The 18,557-nt window shown below is 43.9% G+C and overlaps 1 pseudogene; it reads left to right on the top strand.

Annotated features, from left to right (window-relative positions):
* LOC135541392 (TOX high mobility group box family member 2-like) overlaps nt 1-18,557 on the top strand; it is a 208,677-nt pseudogene that overhangs the window by 59,221 nt on the left and 130,899 nt on the right.

Genomic DNA, 18,557 nt, shown 5'->3' with positions numbered 1-18,557 from the left:
TTTGACATGCAGCACTGTATAAGGAACAAGGTTTCATTTGGCATGCAGCACTGTATAGGGAACGGGGTTCCATTTGACATGCAGCACTGTATAGGGAATGGGGTTCCATTTGACATGCAGCACTGTATAGGGAATGGGGTTTCATTTGACATGCAGCACTGTATAAGGAACAAGGTTTCATTTGGCATGCAGCACTGTATAGGGAACGGGGTTCCATTTGACATGCAGCACTGTATAGGGAACAGGGTTCCATTTGACATGCAGCACTGTATAGGGAACAGGGTTTCATTTGACATGCAGCACTGTATAGGGAATGGGATTCCATTTGACATGCAGTACTGTATAGGGAATGGGGTTCGATTTCACATGCAGCACTGTATAGGGAATGGGGTTTCATTTGACATGCAGCACTGTATAGGGAACAAGGTTTCATTTGACATGCAGCACTGTATAGGGAACGGGGTTCCATTTGACATGCAGCACTGTATAGGGAATGGGGTTCCATTTGACATGCAGCACTGTATAGGGAACTGGGTTCCATTTGACATGCAGCACTGTATAGGGAACAAGGTTTCATTTGACATGCAGCACTGTATAGGGAACGGGGTTCCATTTGACATGCAGCACTGTCTAGGGAACGGGGTTCCATTTGACATGCAGCACTGTATAGGGAACTGGGTTCCATTTGACATGCAGCACTGTATAGGGAACAAGGTTTCATTTGACATGCAGCACTGTATAGGGAATGGGGTTCCATTTGACATGCAGCACTGTATAGGGAACGGGGTTCCATTTGACATGCAGCCGTTTTCTCTTGTATTTTCTGTGTGAGTCTTTGCAGCATCTGACTGACAAGAAAAGAGTTGCAGAGCAAACCCTGATTGGTCCGGGGACGTTTTCTCACCCCGTTGTTAAATATACCTTGCTGCGTAGTAATCTGGAACCCTGCTTTTGAAAGAGTGTGTGTGTGTGTGTGTGTGTGTGTGTGTGTGTGTGTGTGTGTGTGTGTGGGGGCGTGCACGAATGTATTTATGTTTGTGTTTTATAGTTTGTACCTGCAAGAGGAGTGACAGAGAGAGAGGAGTGACAGAGAGAGAGGAGTGACAGAGAGAGGAGTGACAGAGAGAGGAGTGACAGAGAGAGAGGAGTGACAGAGAGGGAGTGACAGAGATAGGAGTGACAGAGGGAGAGAGTGACAGAGATAGGAGTGACAGAGGGAGAGGAGTGACAGAGAGAGGAATGACAGAGAGAGGAATGACAGAGAGAGGATTGATAGAGAGAGAGGAGTGACAGAGAGAGGAGTGACAGAGGGAGAGGAGTGACAGAGAGAGGAATGACAGAGAGAGGAATGACAGAGAGAGGATTGACAGAGAGATGATGTGACATATGGTCTGGACCATATCTCTGTGTTATTTTCTTTCTCACAAGGTAATCTACATCGGAGTCTTCCAACTCATTACAAACCTGTATGCATCATTTTGGGTGAACCCATCGCACTGACTACTGTACAGAATAGATATCAAGCCCAATTGCATACCGATTTCTCACTACATATCCATTTGCCAGCCACTCAACAACCCACTACACCAGTTATGCATGATTATCTTCATGTGTGTTACCACTGATCTATGTAACTTAACTTAGTCGCTGTCTGCCTATTCTCCTCTCCCTGTGTCTCTCCTTTTTTACACTTACTTTTGAGTCATTTAGCCAACACTCTCATCCAGAGACTTTCAGGAACAGTTAGGGTTAAGAGCCTTGCTCAAGGGCACAGACAGATTTTTAACCTCGTCGGATTGGAACCAGCAACCTTTCGTGGGTGAGAGATAGATAAACAAAGAGAGATGGAGAGAGAGAGAGATTAACAGAGAGAAAGATGGAGAGATAAACAGAGAGAGAGAGAGCGATAAACAGAGAGAGAGGGAGTGAGAAAATCTGTGTGGTGTGAAAGAAGGAGAAGCACGGTGTAAAACTCGCTGAGGCAAACGCTCCAAAGGCTCCACTGGCAGGAAGGGTCTTGTTGTGAGTCATTAGATTCCCAGGTACCCCGGCTCCAGAGCTGCAGTGCCAACTCTCCTGCAGTGTGTTTTCACACATAGGGCAAGGGAGTTGGCCCACCGCTGCTAAATTAATGTAGGGGAAACACCACGGTGTATGTGTCGACATCAGTAAGAAGTGGATGTTTGTACTTGATGACAGTCTATTCAGATCTTAATTACTTTATCACTAAATTTTGCTGACCTCCATGTTTCTACCATTGACAATGCCTAATTTTTTGTTCGCTAGCGTTTTTGTGTGTATGTGATGCAATTAGTATTTAGTTGAGTGAAAACATGATGAAAGTTCTGAAGCTAAAGTTTCTCTCTCTCTCTCTCGCTCTCTCGCTCTCCCTCTTACTCTACAGAGCAGATACGGTGCATCAGACGACCGCGGCGTTCGCCTTTATAGCTCCCTGCCCATGCGCCCCAACCCCAACGGGAAGAGACTGCCCTCTGCTGGGGTGAGAGGATGCTCCCCTTACCCCCACCCCCTTACTCCCCACACCTCACCCTCTTACTCCCCACACCTCACCCCCTTACTCCCCACACCTCACCCCCTTACTCCCCACACCTCACCCCCTTACTCACAGTTAGTATACAGTTCAACCCTATAGCGCCGATGGCCATTAAATGCCAGTGACGTGCCACCACGAGACGAGTTGGGTGGTTTTGTGGTCTTCAACCGGTAGCACCCTTACATCTTGTGTTTCCGTATGAAGTGACTGACGAAAACACGTTCCCCACAAGATATGGTACTGTGCTAAACACTTTCTACATCTCCCTATGGAGACATCAGGGCCTGTAATCACAAAATCCTCTCAATTCATCACAATGAATAGGTGTGGGGACCTGATCCTAGTTCAGCCACTATGGGCTCAGATCAGTTCTAGGATCTGTCTTCGGTCCTGCTTTAAATGACGTTCAGCTTATAAAGGCAGTATAAATCCTTCATAAAGCTTTCATAAACGCTACATAAATGTGTTACAAATCATTGATAAACGTATGTCATGCTTTATAAAGGGTTCATAAATGTGGCATAACTGTGTGACATACAGTAACCACTAATGTCAATGTGACATAACCCATTATGTCAAATATGACATAAACCTATGGTTTATAAAGAGTGGCATAAGCACCGCTTAATAAAGGCCTCTCATGCATCTTGGTACAGCATTGCAATACCAGGATATTGGGTTTGATTCCTGCGACCACCCATATGTAAAAAATGTATTCACTCAGGACTCTAACTTGCTTTGGATAAAAGTGGCCGCTTAATTGTATATATTATATTATATTTCACTCATTTCTAAGATGGCTCAACCTCTTTCCCTCTTGGATGCATAGTTAATATTGGACCTAAAATGCAGTCATGCAGAGCAAAAAAATGTTGGTAGAGCCTTTTAAAATCTGCTGGAAAAAAGTGCATACTTCAGTAGTTAAAAAAAATACTTTTTCTTAGTTTTGTTTTTCCAGGTTTTGGATTTCCCCCATTTTTTTCCGGTTTAAGCCCATTTTTTCTGGTTTCCCCCATTTTTTCTGGTTTAGCCCATTTTTTCTGGTTTCCCCCATTCTTTCTGGTTTAGCCCATTCTTTCTGGTTTAGCCCATTCTTTCTGGTTTAGCCCATTTTTTCTGGTTTAGCCCATTTTTTCTGGTTTAGCCCATTTAGCCCATTATTTCTGGTTTAGCCCATTATTTCTGGTTTAGCCAATTTTTTCTGGTTTAGCCCATTTTTTCTGGTTTACCCCATTCTTTCTGGTTTAGCCCATTTAGCCCATTCTTTCTGGTTTAGCCCATTTAGCCCATTCTTTCTGGTTTAGCCCATTTTTCACACTTTTTTAATAGAAAAACAACTAAATGTGTTTTTCTTTGTTCCCGACAATGCTTTAAAAATCAGTGGATGACTTTTGAGGTCTGGGATAAATGTAAGAAACATAGTTTTTTTGAGTGCAGTTGCTCTTTAATTCAGTGAGCATGCCCTGGACTGATGTTTGGTTAGCAGGTTTTCTGTAATGCAGTAAGCGCACGTGATGTGATTGGGCCGCCATTGGAATGGGTGGAGTTAAAGGCCACCAACACTGTATTATACAGAGCCCCATGAAATGACACCATATACATTCTACAGACACTACTGAGTATTCCCTACATACTTTCTTGCTCTAAGCCAAAATGTAATTCATATACAGTGACTCACATTGGGGCCATTTATTTGACATTGGAACATGATTTAAAACCCACATTTTATGCAAATGTCACTTAAATATGAACAAATACGAATCACTGTTAATGTTTAGAAAATAATTTGTAATATATCATGAATGGCTATTGTTGACACTTTTCTACTATTAAGTGGGGCACTTTTATTTTGAAGAAAGAAAAAAAACTGTGACCCCGAAGTACTTTTTTAGTTTTGTTGACAAGACGCTGATCATGTGATGAGTTTGAAAACCAAATGCCCACTTGTGCTGCCACCGGACAGCAAATAAACAGGTAAGTTAACCTTTATTTATTGTAATTTAAATTAGTTTGTAGTAAAGTGTTGAGCTAAATTACATACTGTAGTTACCTTAATCGTTATTTCAAGTAATTTTGGTGACTTCACAGCAATTGCTACTTAGATGAAATTTTGCTAGCTAACAGGCTCAGCTAAATGCAAATCCTCCTAGATACAGCCATGTCTCATAGTCACATCATGAGATTTATAAATGCAAGAGGGATGTATTAATACGAATTGCATGGAGTTTCCCATCTTCCCATTTAGAGTTTCTAGCGCAGCACAGAAATACCGTGACCTTCACCTAGCGAAATACCCATTTCCCAACAGACCTGCTAACTTTCTTTGTTGTTACCTTTAAGGTTGGAACCAACATGCAGTACCTCCAGCAGGAAGAGAGGCAAGAAGCAATTGTCCGCCAGCTCAGGGACAAGCTGTATTGTTCACAGCCCTGTATAATGTACAATGTCATTGCATTGCTGGACTTTTTGATACTTAATGTATATGTATTGTTTTAAAAATGTACACATTAAAGGAAGAAAAAAAACATGTCTTTATCTTTATTTGATTTAGCTGTTAGTGATAATTCACTAAGTGTTCACATCATTAAGTCTTTATGGATGTGTTATATATGACCAAAGGCCCTGACTATGGATGTGTTATATATGACCAAAGGGCTCTGACTATGAATTAAGTACAGCGTCATGTAATATAGAGTCTTTATGTATGTGTTATATATGACCAAAGGGCTCTGACTATGAATTAAGTACAGTGTCATGCGATATAGAGTCTTTATGGATGTGTTATGAATATTCGAAGGTGTCTCACTTCAAACTACGTGTCAATAAATATGTTATTAACATTCTGCTGATTTATGAAGGTTCTCTCATGATCCACAGGTTATTGTAGGGTGTTTATTGGTTTTTAAATGGGTTGATGGACCTGCAAAGCTTACACTGTGTGTGTGTGTGTGTGTGTGTGTGTGTGTGTGTGTGTGTGTGTGTGTGTGTGTGTGTGTGTGTGTGTGTGTGTGTGTGTGTGTGTGTGTGTGTGTGTGTGTGTGTGTGTGTGTGCGTGCGTGCGTGCGTGCATGCGTGCATGCGCGTGTGTGTGTGTCAGAGCCCAGATGATTTAGAGTAGTCCAACCTGAGACTACCACATCAGGTATTCCTCTTCTGTTTCCATTCTGGAGACCAGGGCTTGATTACAACATGTTACAATGCTGCCAACATGTTGTGGCTGATCTTTCAGCGGGGGAGTTGGTGAATGTGTCAAAGACTTGACTGGGCCCATCACCGCGTGGTATGGATCGTTTTTGTTGTGTGCATGTTTGTGTACTGAGGAAGATGGAACTTGGTTCCAGAAGAAAGACACTTTCAATTTATTTAGGTTGGGGGCTTTCATCATGGTTTCTTGGTGTAATGTCGTCCCCAGAGGTGTGGATGAGGTAGGGGCGTGGATCAGAAAACCAGTCAGTATCTGGCGTGACCACCATTTACCTCATGCAGTGCACAACATATCCGTTGCATAGAGTTGATCAGGCTGTTGATTGTGGCTTGTGTGGCAGTGGGAAGTTGCTACGGGAACTGGAACATGCTGTCGAACATGTCAATCCAGAGCATCCAAAACATGCTCAATGGTGAGTACGCAGGGCATGGGAGAATTGGGACATTTTCAGCTTCCAGGAATTGTGTACAGATCCTTGTGACATGGGGCCGTGCATTATCATGCTGAAGTGATGGCAGGTGGATGAATGGGCCGACAATGGGCCTTAGGATCTCATCACGGTATCTCTGTGCATTCAAATTGCCATCGATAAAATACAATTGTGTTAATTGTCGATAGCTTATGCCTGCCCATACCATAACCCCGCCACCACCATGGTGCACTCTGTTCACAACGTTGACATCAGCAAAACGCTCGCACACACAACGCTATACACTTTGTCTGTGGTGGTGAGGCCGGTTGGACATACTGCCAAATTCTTTAAAACGACGTTGGAGGTCGGCTTATGGTAGAGAAATTAGCATTCAATTCTCTGGCAACAGCTCTGGTGGACATTCCTGCAGTCAGCATGCCAATTACACACTCCCTCAAAATCTGTGGCATTGTGTTGTGTGACAAAACTGCACATTGGCCTTTTATTGTCTCCAGCACAAGGTACACCTGAGTAATGATCATGCTGTTTAATCAGCTTCTTGATATGCCACACCTGTCAGGTGGATGGATTATCTTTGGTAAAGGAGAAATACTAACAGGGATGTAAACAACTTTGTGCACAACATTTGAGAGAAATAAGCATTTTGTGCATATGGAACATTTCTGGGATCTTTTATTTCAGCTCACTGACATGTTGCGTTTATATTTTTGTTCAGTGTGTAATCATACGGAATGTGGTTCCTCGCTCTATAGCTACAACTGACTGGTGAACTGTGGTTGAGAAAGGAAGAGTTCCAAAACACTAGATGTTTTTTCATCAGTAATGATTGCTTATGGGTACCTTCATGTCTCTTTCTAAGAGACTCTTTCCCATTATATACAACAAAAATCATAATTAAAATCGAAGTCAATTGCTTTCTTTTATCCATTTAACATAAGAACAATGGATAAGAGAGATTTTAATTTCATATGTCTTCCACACTCAATCCATGCAAACTTTTCTCTCTGAATTATCTCTCTCAGCCCTGCTTCAGGGTTCAATGGGGAACAGTGCAATATTGTTGGTTGGCTCCTTTTTTAATTACAATAGAGATTCTATTGATGTTTCCAACCACATGTCCTAAATAATTTATCAAGCGGAAGACTGCTAACAAAGCATTTCTACGAAACCCATCTGGTTTCAGGGCCAAGAACCACACGTTATCTAAAGTGAATATTGTAAATGGTGCTCTGCGGAGAGCCCACGGACAAATCATCCAAATGAGCTCCTTGTCAGGGAGGCTGTAGGTAGTAAAGATATATATCCACTTTCATTCGACTCTGTGTCGCTAGAATTAAACTGTACATGCTAAATCTGCACGTCAAGGTTATTTATAAAATGGAAGGGAGTGAGGGACACAGGAAACGTTTCATAAACGTTCAAATAGTGGTGATTTCAACAGCCGATAGCCTACACAGAGCCAATAGCCTACAGACAGCCAATAGCCTACACACAGCCAATAGCCTACACACAGCCAATAGCCTACACAGAGCCAATAGCCTACAGACAGCCAATAGCCTACACAGAGCCAATAGCCTACAGACAGCCAATAGCCTACACACAGCCAATAGCCTACAGACAGACGATTGCCTACAGACAGCCAATAGCCTACACACAGCCAATAGCCTACAGACAGCCAATAGCCTACACACAGCCAATATACTACACACAGCCAATAGCCTACACACAGCCAATAGCCTACAGACAGACGATTGCCTACAGACAGCCGATAGCCTACACACAGCCTACACACAGCCAATAGCCTACAGACAGACAGCCAATAGCCTACACACAGCCGATTGCCTACAGACAGCCGATAGGCTACACACAGCCAATAGCCTACACAGAGCCAATAGCCTACACACAGCCAATAGCCTACACAGAGCCAATAGCCTACACACAGCCAATAGCCTACACACAGCCAATAGCCTACAGACAGACGATTGCCTACAGACAGTCGATAGGCTACACACAGCCAATAGCCTACAGACAGACGATTGCCTACAGACAGCCGATAGGCTACACACAGCCAATAGCCTACAGACAGACGATTGCCTACAGACAGACGATTGCCTACAGACAGCCGATAGGCTACACACAGCCAATAGCCTACACAGAGCCAATAGCCTACACACAGCCAATAGCCTACACAGAGCCAATAGCCTACACACAGCCAATAGCCTACACACAGCCAATAGCCTACAGACAGACGATAGGCTACACACAGCCAATAGCCTACAGACAGACGATTGCCTACAGACAGCCGATAGCCTACAGACAGCCGATAGGCTACACACAGCCAATAGCCTACAGACAGCCAATAGCCTACACACAGCCAATAGCCTACAGACAGACGATTGCCTACAGACATCCGAGAGCCTACAGACAGCCGATAGGATACAGACAGCCGATAGGCTACAGACAGCCGATAGCCTACAGACAGCCGATAGGCTACACACAGCCAATAGCCTACAAACAGACGATTGCCTACAGACAGCCGATAGGCCACAGACAGCCGATAGGCTACAGACAGCCGATAGCCTACAGACAGCCGATAGGCTACACACAGCCGAAAGCCTACAGACAGATGATAGCCTACAGACAGACAATAGGCTACTACACACAGCAGAAAGCCTACAGACAGATGATAGCCTACAGACAGACAAGAGCCTACAGACAGATTCAACAGCGGATAGCCTACAGACAGCCGATAGGCTACACACAGCCGAAAGCCTACAGACAGATGATAGCCTACAGACAGACAATAGGCTACTACACACAGCAGAAAACCTACAGACAGATAATAGCCTACAGACAGCCAAGAGCCTACAGACAGATTCAACAGACGATAGCCTACAGACAGATGATAGCCTACAGACAGCCGATAGCCTACAGACAGACAAGAGCCTACAGACAGATTCAACAGACGATAGGCTACAGACAGCCAATAGCCTACAGACAGACAATAGGCTACTACACACAGCAGAAAGCCTACAGACAGCCGATAGCCTACAGACAGATGATAGCCTACAGACAGCCGATAGCCTACAGACAACTGATTTTATGAAAGCATTCCACGATACTCCATCATTTACTTTTATTCACATGTAGAGTTATTCAAATGGAAGAGCCTTTTTGTCTGTTACTTCTTCCTGTGAGGTATTGCTGCCAAACTGTATCTGCATGGAGAGTGCAACCACTTAACAGTGTGAAGGAAACCAGAAGTTTTTCCATTGTACTTATCAGGTGCTGAGTTAAAAGCAGTACTGTCAGGTTGCAGTAAGTTTGCAGCCATGTTCATTTCCCCTCCTCTCTATCTCTATATCTCTATGTCTCTCTACCAGGGGTTCAGTTAAAAGTAGGTTCTGCACAGCTTCCGCCCTCCCCCTCAACCCCTTTCAGCCAAAATAACCTCACTCAACTCCACTCGTGATCTTCCCCTTTCTCCTTCCTGTCAAGGTGCACAGAGCCCCCCCACCTCCCTACTCCTGCTCCACCCCACCTCCCTACTCCTGCTCCACCCCACCTCCCTACTCCTCCTCCACCCCACCTCCCTACTCCTCCTCCACCCCACCTCCCTACTCCTCCTCCACCCCATCCCCCTACTCCTCCTCCACCCCATCCCCCTACTCCTCCTCCACCCCATCCCCCTACTCCTGCTCCACCCCAACTCCCTACTCCTCCTCCACCCCACCTCCCTACTCCTCCTCCACCCCACCTCCCTACTCCTCCTCCACCCCACCTCCCTACTCCTCCTCCACCCCACCTCCCTACTCCTCCTCCACCCCACCTCCCTACTCCTCCTCCACCCCACCTCCCTACTCCTCCTCCACCCCACCTCCCTACTCCTCCTCCACCCCATCCCTCTACTCCTCCTCCACCCCATCCCCCTACTCCTCCTCCACCCCATCCCCCTACTCCTCCTCCACCCCATCCCCCTACTCCTCCTCCACCCCATCCCCCTACTCCTCCTCCACCCCATCCCCCTACTCCTCCTCCACCCCACCCCCTACTCCTCCTCCACCCCATCCCCCTACTCCTCCTCCACCCCATCCCCTCCCCCTACTCCTCCTCCACCCCACCTCCCTACTCCTCCTCCACCCCACCTCCCTACTCCTCCTCCACCCCACCTCCCTACTCCTCCTCCACCCCACCTCCCTACTCCTGCTCCACCTGTTGTTGTCCTCCCTACTCCTCCTCCACCCCACCTCCCTACTCCTCCTCCACCCCACCTCCCTACTCCTCCTCCACCCCATCCCTCTACTCCTCCTCCACCCCATCCCCCTACTCCTCCTCCACCCCATCCCCCTACTCCTCCTCCACCCCATCCCCCTACTCCTCCTCCACCCCATCCCCCTACTCCTCCTCCACCCCATCCCCCTACTCCTCCTCCACCCCATCCCCCTACTCCTCCTCCACCCCATCCCCCTACTCCTCCTCCACCCCATCCCCCTACTCCTCCTCCACCCCATCCCCCTACTCCTGCTCCACCCCACCTCCCTACTCCTCCTTCACCCCATCCCCCTACTCCTCCTCCACCCCATCCCCATCCCCCTTTCTTATTTTTAAGTATTTTTTATCATAAATCTGTCATTCTTTTTTTTTTTTTAAGACTTCATCAGGAGGGCATGACCTTAGTGTTGGATTGTGTTGCTGACCTTACTAGAGACATGACCTTCACCTAGTGAAGACCTGTTGTTGTCCTTACTAGAGACATGACCTTCACCTAGTGAAGACCTGTTGTTGTCCTTACTAGAGACATGACCTTCACCTAGTGAAGACCTGTTGTTGTCCTTACTAGAGACATGCCCTTCACCTAGTGAAGACCTGTTGTTGTCCTTACTAGAGACATGCCCTTCACCTAGTGAAGTCCTGTTGCTATCCTTACTAGGACATGACCTTCACCTAGCGAAGACATGTTGTTGTCTTTACTAGAGACATGGCCTTCACCTATCGAAAACCTGTTGTTGTCCTTACTAGAGACATGACCTTCACCTAGTGAAGACATGTTGTTTTCTTTACTAGAGACATGACCTTGAACTAGTGAAGACCTGTTGTTGTCCTTACTAGAGACACACAATACTGCAGTGTCACCTACTAGTTACCCAAGGTGGTTCGTTGTGTTCACTTTGTAAAATAGTTGAACTAAGCTCATGAGGAATTTATTTATAGGCATTTATATTCTTTAGGAATCAACTAGGATTAAGCTTATGTCCCAAAAATATATGTACCAATCCTAGATTTCCCCTGAAAGAAAATCACTGAGGATGACAGAGACCTACAATAACAGAAACAACAGTCAAAATAACTTTGAACTTTGAAAACTGTGAAAATACTGTACTTACTTAATGTATAGGACAAAATTGGGTTGAACACAAATTATTCACAGTGTGTCTTAAATAATGTCAAATGATCGAAGGAATCATAAGGAATTTGGATTAAGTCACAGTTATGGATGGGGGAGAACAGAAACTGCAACACAGAAGTCTTGAAAGAGAAGTTAAGTATTTTATAACTTATAGTTAGATGGTTCTTCCCCCTTGAAAGTAGCTAGCAGTGGCTAATTTTTATAGTGGCTGCTTAAAGAAAAAACAAACCATGGATTACAGATTCTCCTGGAACGTAGTCTAATTTCAGGGTGAGGAATCATTTAACATAAAGTCGTAAAATAATGAACATCCCCTTTAAACCTGTAGAACAGCACACTGTCTTGACCACTAGCTCGTCAGATTGACCAACAACCCTTATCTAATGGAAGCGGAGACTGTACTGTTGTAGCCATGGGATGTACTTTTATGGTCCTCCACAGCATGTGCCTTCGTCCCAAATGGCACCCTATTCACTACCAGTGGTGGAAAAAGTACTCAATTGTCATACTTGAGTAAAAGTAAAGATGCCTCAAAAGAAAATGACTCAAGTAAAAGTGAAAGTCACCCAGTAAAATACTAATCGCTCCTCTTTCACCCCAGCTGCCAAACAAACCCTGATTCAGATGACAATCCTACCCATGCTAGATTATGGAGACATAATTTATAGATCAGCAGGTAAGGGTGCTCTCGAGCGGCTAGATGTTCTTTACCATTCGGCCATCAGATTTGCCACCAATGCTCCTTATAGGACACATCCCTGCACTCTATACTCCTCTGTAAACTGGTCATCTCTGTATACCCGTCACAAGACCCACTGGTTGATGCTTATTTATAAAACCCTTAGGCCTCACTCCCCCCTATCTGAGATATCTACTGCAGCCCTCATCCTCCACATACAACACCGGTTCTGCCAGTAACATTATGTTAAAGGTCCCCAAAGCACTCATATCCCTGGGTTGCTCCTCTTTTCAGTTCACTGCAGCTACTGGACAGTTTTATCTCAATCTCTTCTTTATCTCAATCATGGACACTCTTACTGACAGTTGTGGCTGCTTTGCGTGGTGTATTGTGTATTGTTGTCTCTACCTTCTTGCCCTTTGTGCTGTTGTCTGTGCCCAATAATGTTTGTACCATGTTTTGTACTTCTACCATGTTCTGTTGCTACCATGTTGTTGTCATGTTGTGTTGCTACCATGCTGTATTGTCATGTGTTGCTGCCTTGCTATGTTGTCTTAGGTCTCTCTTTATGTGGTGTTGTGTTGTTTTCTGTCGTGATATGTGTTTTGTCCTGTAGTTATATATTATTTATTTTCTACATTAGTATTTTTAATCCCAGCCCTTGTCCCCACAGGAGGTATTTTGCCTTCTGGTAGGCCGTTAATGTATATAACAATTTGTTCTTAATTAACTGACTATCCTATGTTAAATAAATCAATAAATACATAAATACAAATAAATAAATAGAAATAAAATTGAGTAAAAGTCTAAAAGTATTTGGTTTTAATTGTACTTAAGTATAAATCATTAATAATGTCTTATATTAAGCACTCCATTTGGGACTCTGAATGGGCCTCTGCCTCAACACAGTAAACAATGCAGCCCAGTGTGCAACATGCATGGCCATTGATTCTCTGTTCTGGGTATGTTACCATAGCCACTGTCTGGTGTTGTTGTTGTTGTCCTTGTAGCTTTTCCAACTCTGACACGATATAAGGTAAAGTACTCAATGTCTCCAACTGGGATGACAGGTTCTTTTTTCCTCTCCTTCTTTCTTTTCCTGGTTGATTTGGAGAGCTTGCATATTCAATTATGTAGAGAGTGAGAGATGGAGTGTGCTCCGACTGCCATATTAATATTGCATGAGCACTGTTCTATACAGGATATCTAAGAGACCGCCTATTAGAGCTCGCCCAGGAAGAATACGATACGTAGTGTGTGTGTTTGTGTGTGAGACAGAGAGTGTGTGTTTGTGTGTGTGTGCGCATCTGTGTGTGTGGGTGCGCATGTGTGTGTGTACTCGCGTGTGTGTGCATGCGTGTACATGCGTGTGTGTGTGTGTGCATGCGTGCCTGTGTGTGTGTATGTGCGTGTTTCTTTACCCCACTGGTGATTCAATGGAGGTGGTGGTTATAATGAATGTTTTCCAGATTTGGTGTCGATAATAAGAGTGAGTCATTTGTTCAATATTGTAGTGTTTGTTTATCTCCATGTATTTTAGATTGCACATCCAATTTGTTTCCAATTGCAGCATGAGTGATAATCTGTGGTAATTGAGCTAAGAATAGAAATTGTAAACTAAACAAACAAACAAACTACTAAACATGCAAACAGATACTATCTGTAAATAAATGAACAGAGGGAAGTTATTTATTCTCTCTCCATGCGAATCGGTAGAACCAAAACAATCTTGTTATAGATCATAACATAATTATGCTGTAACCATAACAATGACGGGATGACAGTATTTCGCATGACATCATTATAACAGTAGTTGTCAACACTACACGTCTCATTGGTTAAGAAAATTCCTCAGAGCTTTCTTGGGGTTTGGCAAAAATGGGGAGGTTTTAGTGGCTGTTATGTGGATAATACTGAACTGGCTTCTGTAGCTTAGCATTGCGTCACACCAGACGTTCAAATACTATGTGCAATCATTTTATATACTTTTTCTGAGCTTGCTTCTCTTAATGGAACAATAAAATAATCCCAAAACTGCAAACCCCACCCATCTAGCACTCCAGACAGGCTAGAGCAAAGGCTCACAGTAATTTAAAGATTTAGAATAGTAATTGAACCCAGGTCTGTATCACACAGAATGCACCACAGTGCTTTAATGAGATCCCAACGCCACAGTAAGACACATTAAACTGGCTCGTGGAAGCTAGCGGAAGCTAGCATAAGAGCCATACAAGTGTTCCCAGTCAATTCCCCCTAGTAGAGCCAGCCAGACATCTGAACACCAACACAGTAGGCTACAGAGAGGCTGGTGTTTTAGACTGGCTAACAAGCCCTTCAATGACCTTACATCACCAGCTGGATTTTTTAAAGAAGTCTAAGTGTGACTCTCTTCAGTAATATCATCGCTCATGCCTCAAAGACTCTGGATAAAGGCCCACTTTCCTTCGCTGAAATGTAACAAATGTGTGAGAGAAAAAAACACATCACAGCCAAAACCATGCATCCAAGAGAGAGGGAGATATAGAAGGATAGAGAGAGAAAGAGAAAGAGAGAGAGACAGAGAGAGAGAGAGAGAGAGAGAGAGAGAGACATTGGAGGAGAGGGGATATGGAGAGATGGAGAGATGTATAGAAAGAGAGAGGAGAGCCAGGATAGGCAGAGATGGATGATGCATATAAAGAGAGAGACAGAGAAAGAGAGATTAGAGTGAGGATAGAGGGAGATATAGAAAGAGAGCGAGAGATGAGAGACCCAACACCTCCCCCTCCGCCAGATGTATTAATGTAGTCGGCTTTCTCTTAAATTCAAACGGCAAGAAAAGGAGAGACAGAGCGAAAAGGAAAAGCGGCAAGCCCTAGCTTTAGAAAGAAAGAGAAAATACCTGCCATCTATCTATTAGTGATCTGTAAATATTACATGAGCTCCACATTCACTCACATGTTTGGTATTATATCCACTGGATGGGTATATTATTTTAGAAACTGTGCCTTGTTTATCGCGATACATGACCTAGTTCTTCCAGGCAGCCAACTCTCTCTCTCTCCATATCTCTGTCAGTCTCCCCCTTCTCCCCCCTCTCTCTCTCTCTCTCTCTCTCTCTCCTCTCCTCTCTCTCTCTCTCTCTCTTTCTTTCTCTCTCTCTCTCTCTCTCTCTCTCTCTCTCACTCTCTCTCTCGCTCTCTCTCTCTCCCCTCCCTCTCCCTTTCTCTCTCTATCTATCTATCTATCTATCTATCTATCTATCCATCTCTCTTTCTCTCTCTCTCTCCATATCTCCATATCTCCATATCTCTGTCAGTCCCCCCCTTCTCCCTCTCTCCATCTCTCTCTCGCTCTCTCTCCCCTCCCTCTCCCTTTCTCTCTCTCTCACTCTCTAGTTCTCACTCTTTCTCACTCTCACGCTCTCTCACTGTCACTCTTTCTCTCTCTCTCTCTCTCTCTCTCTCTCTCTCTCTCTCTCTCTCTCTCTCTCTCTCTCTCTCTCTCTCTCTCTCTCTCTCTCACTATCGGTGAGATCTCAAATGGCTGTCCCTGCTGAACAATTGCAACACAAAAGAAACCCAAATGGAGATGTTTGTAGAAAACAACATGTGTGTAATTAAGGCTTAACGAGCTCTTGTCAGGGTGGAATGTGCAATTAGATTGATAATAGAACATTGCGCCTGAATGCCAGGCCGTGATGGCTGCTGGATGAGAAATAAGCAGCAGAGCCGATGCAGTGAATGTAGAATTATGGGGCCTATTGACAAGAGAGGGAAGAGACTGTTGGACACATTTCCATGTAAATGTAGGGGTGTTGGCGAGGCAAGAGTGCTATGGATGTGTGGAGAAAGGTAGTGCAGAACAGTGTTGTACAGCATAAGGCTTGAAATGAGTGTACAGTGCTTTGGAAAACTGGTTCAGCTGTAGATAGGGTGAGACAGTTCAGTTGTAGACCGTAAAAACCTACTGTGCATTTTGATGAAACAGTAGGTTTTTGAAGAATTTATTTTCATCATTTTGTTTGTGATATTTGTTTGTGTTTTCCAATGATTTATATATATACTTGATGGTGTCCTGGTGCGCTGTTTTGAAGCCACGGCACCTCCATCTTGCCACTCCCCCACCATTGTAAAAAATTCATTGAAAGCTATAGAGAAGCATTTATAAACGTCTACATTTGTATTTCCCACATTTATTCTATTACAGACACATTAATGCATAATTGATGTGAGCTAAACATGCAAAAATGTATACAAAATATATAAAAACATTTAGCTTAAAGTGTCATTTTTTAAAGTTATAGTGTTACTGTCCCCAATACAACAACAAAATTACTTTAATACTTGTAATTTTGTCTTTGAAACATTTATTTGAAATATTGTAGAATTCCATTTATTCCTTGGAGGATTTCTCCTTCTGGCGAGTGCCAATATGGCCGACCGGTGGCTCAGAGCCTTTCACTGGCCAATACATAGCAGAAGCAATCCAGGGTTTATATAGATCACCTTCATTTGCATTTTGTGCATTAACATTCCACACGTCATAATTATTCTTCAAGGTTGAATATTATACAGGCAACATAATTATTTATAAAAAGCATCAAAGCCACTCAAGCAAAAGAACAGGTATCTCTGTAACTTTTCCTTTTTTTAATCATTTATTCTCTCTCAATGACCTCATGACATTTTTTCCACTTGAGTTTTCGGAAATTGAGCTTTGCCTTGTCGGCGGAACAGAACAACGCACAAAATATTGTTTTGCTATTTCTGAATTGCTTGACTACTCCCTTGAAGGGAGAGAGAGCCTTTGTTGCCTTCCTTTGGGACTTCCCTCGAAAGGGTTGTAAATGTGCCTCGCATTATATAATGCAAGCTGATTTAATACATTTAATGGAATCCGCAGACTTGGGCTGTGTTCCAAATGGCACCCTATTCCCTTGAATGCACTACGTTTGACCAGGGACTATATAGGGCAGAGGGTGCCATTGGAACGAAGCCTTTATATCAAGAGACCAGTCTTACACAGTTCTGCCATGATGACCCCAACTGCTTAAATAAATGAAACACTCAATATACCTCAAAAAGTGGATTGCTATGCTCTTGATTGAAGTAAGTTTGAGACTAATTTTGACTGCCTGACCACGCCCCTGTCTAGTTGATTTTCATTTGCGCTATTTGTGCATATTACATTTTTATGGTAATCCTGTTTCAAAATGTATTTTCAATTCCACCTGGTTCATTATTCTGTGTTATGGTATGTAGGGGGTTTCAAGGTTGATGATGTGTTAGCTTTGTTTTCATTGTGTCCAAGGTGAGCACAATGGTGTGATTGTGATTGGCCATCTGTAACTCGACACCTACCTAGGGCATTGGTCAGAAGTGAGATGTGCATGGGGTTCAACCCCATCCCCAAGTGTAATCCAGTAGATCACCAAACCCAGTCAATCACACCCATTCACATGGATCACATGTAGTCCAGTTCAAGGTTTTTTGAAAAATCCTAATTTTCCACATAAAGGGGCTTATTTTTTATTCTTTCTTGTATTTTTAAAATAATCATTATTGTCCAGTCGAGGTGTCTTTATGAGCCAGTTGAGGTGTCATTATGCGCCAGTCGAGGGTTCATTATGAGCCAGTCGAGGGTTCATTATGAGCCAGTCGAGGGTTCATTATGAGCCAGTCGAGGTGTCATTATGAGCCAGTTGAGGTGTCATTATGAGCCAGTTGAGGTGTCATTATTAGCCAGTTAAGGTGTCATTATGAGCCAGTTGAGGGTTCATTATGAGCCAGTCGAGGGATCATTATGAGCCAGTCGAGGGTTCATTATGAGCCAGTTGAGGTGTCATTATGAGCCAGTTGAGGGTTCATTATGAGCCAGTCGAGGATGAGCCAGTCGGGTTCATTATGAGCCAGTTGAGGTTCATTATGAGCCAGTTGAGGTGTCATTATGAGCCAGTTGAGGTGTCATTATGAGCCAGTTGAGGTGTCATTATGAGCCAGTTGAGGTGTCATTATTAGCCAGTCGAGGGTTCATTATGAGCCAGTCGAGGGTTCATTATGAGCCAGTGAGGGTTCATTATGAGCCAGTTGAGGTGTCATTATGAGCCAGTTGAGGTGTCATTATGAGCCAGTTGAGGTGTCATTATGAGCCAGTTGAGGGTTCATTATGAGCCAGTCGAGGTTCATTATGAGCCAGTTGAGGTGTCATTATGAGCCAGTCGAGGTGTCATTATGAGCCAGTTGAGGTGTCATTATGAGCCAGTTGAGGGTTCATTATGAGCCAGTCGAGGGATCATTA

This window comes from Oncorhynchus masou, chromosome 6 (assembly GCF_036934945.1).
Source record: "Oncorhynchus masou masou isolate Uvic2021 chromosome 6, UVic_Omas_1.1, whole genome shotgun sequence".
Classification (NCBI taxonomy): Eukaryota; Metazoa; Chordata; class Actinopteri; order Salmoniformes; family Salmonidae; genus Oncorhynchus; species Oncorhynchus masou.
This window is presented reverse-complemented; position numbering and strand designations above follow the sequence as displayed.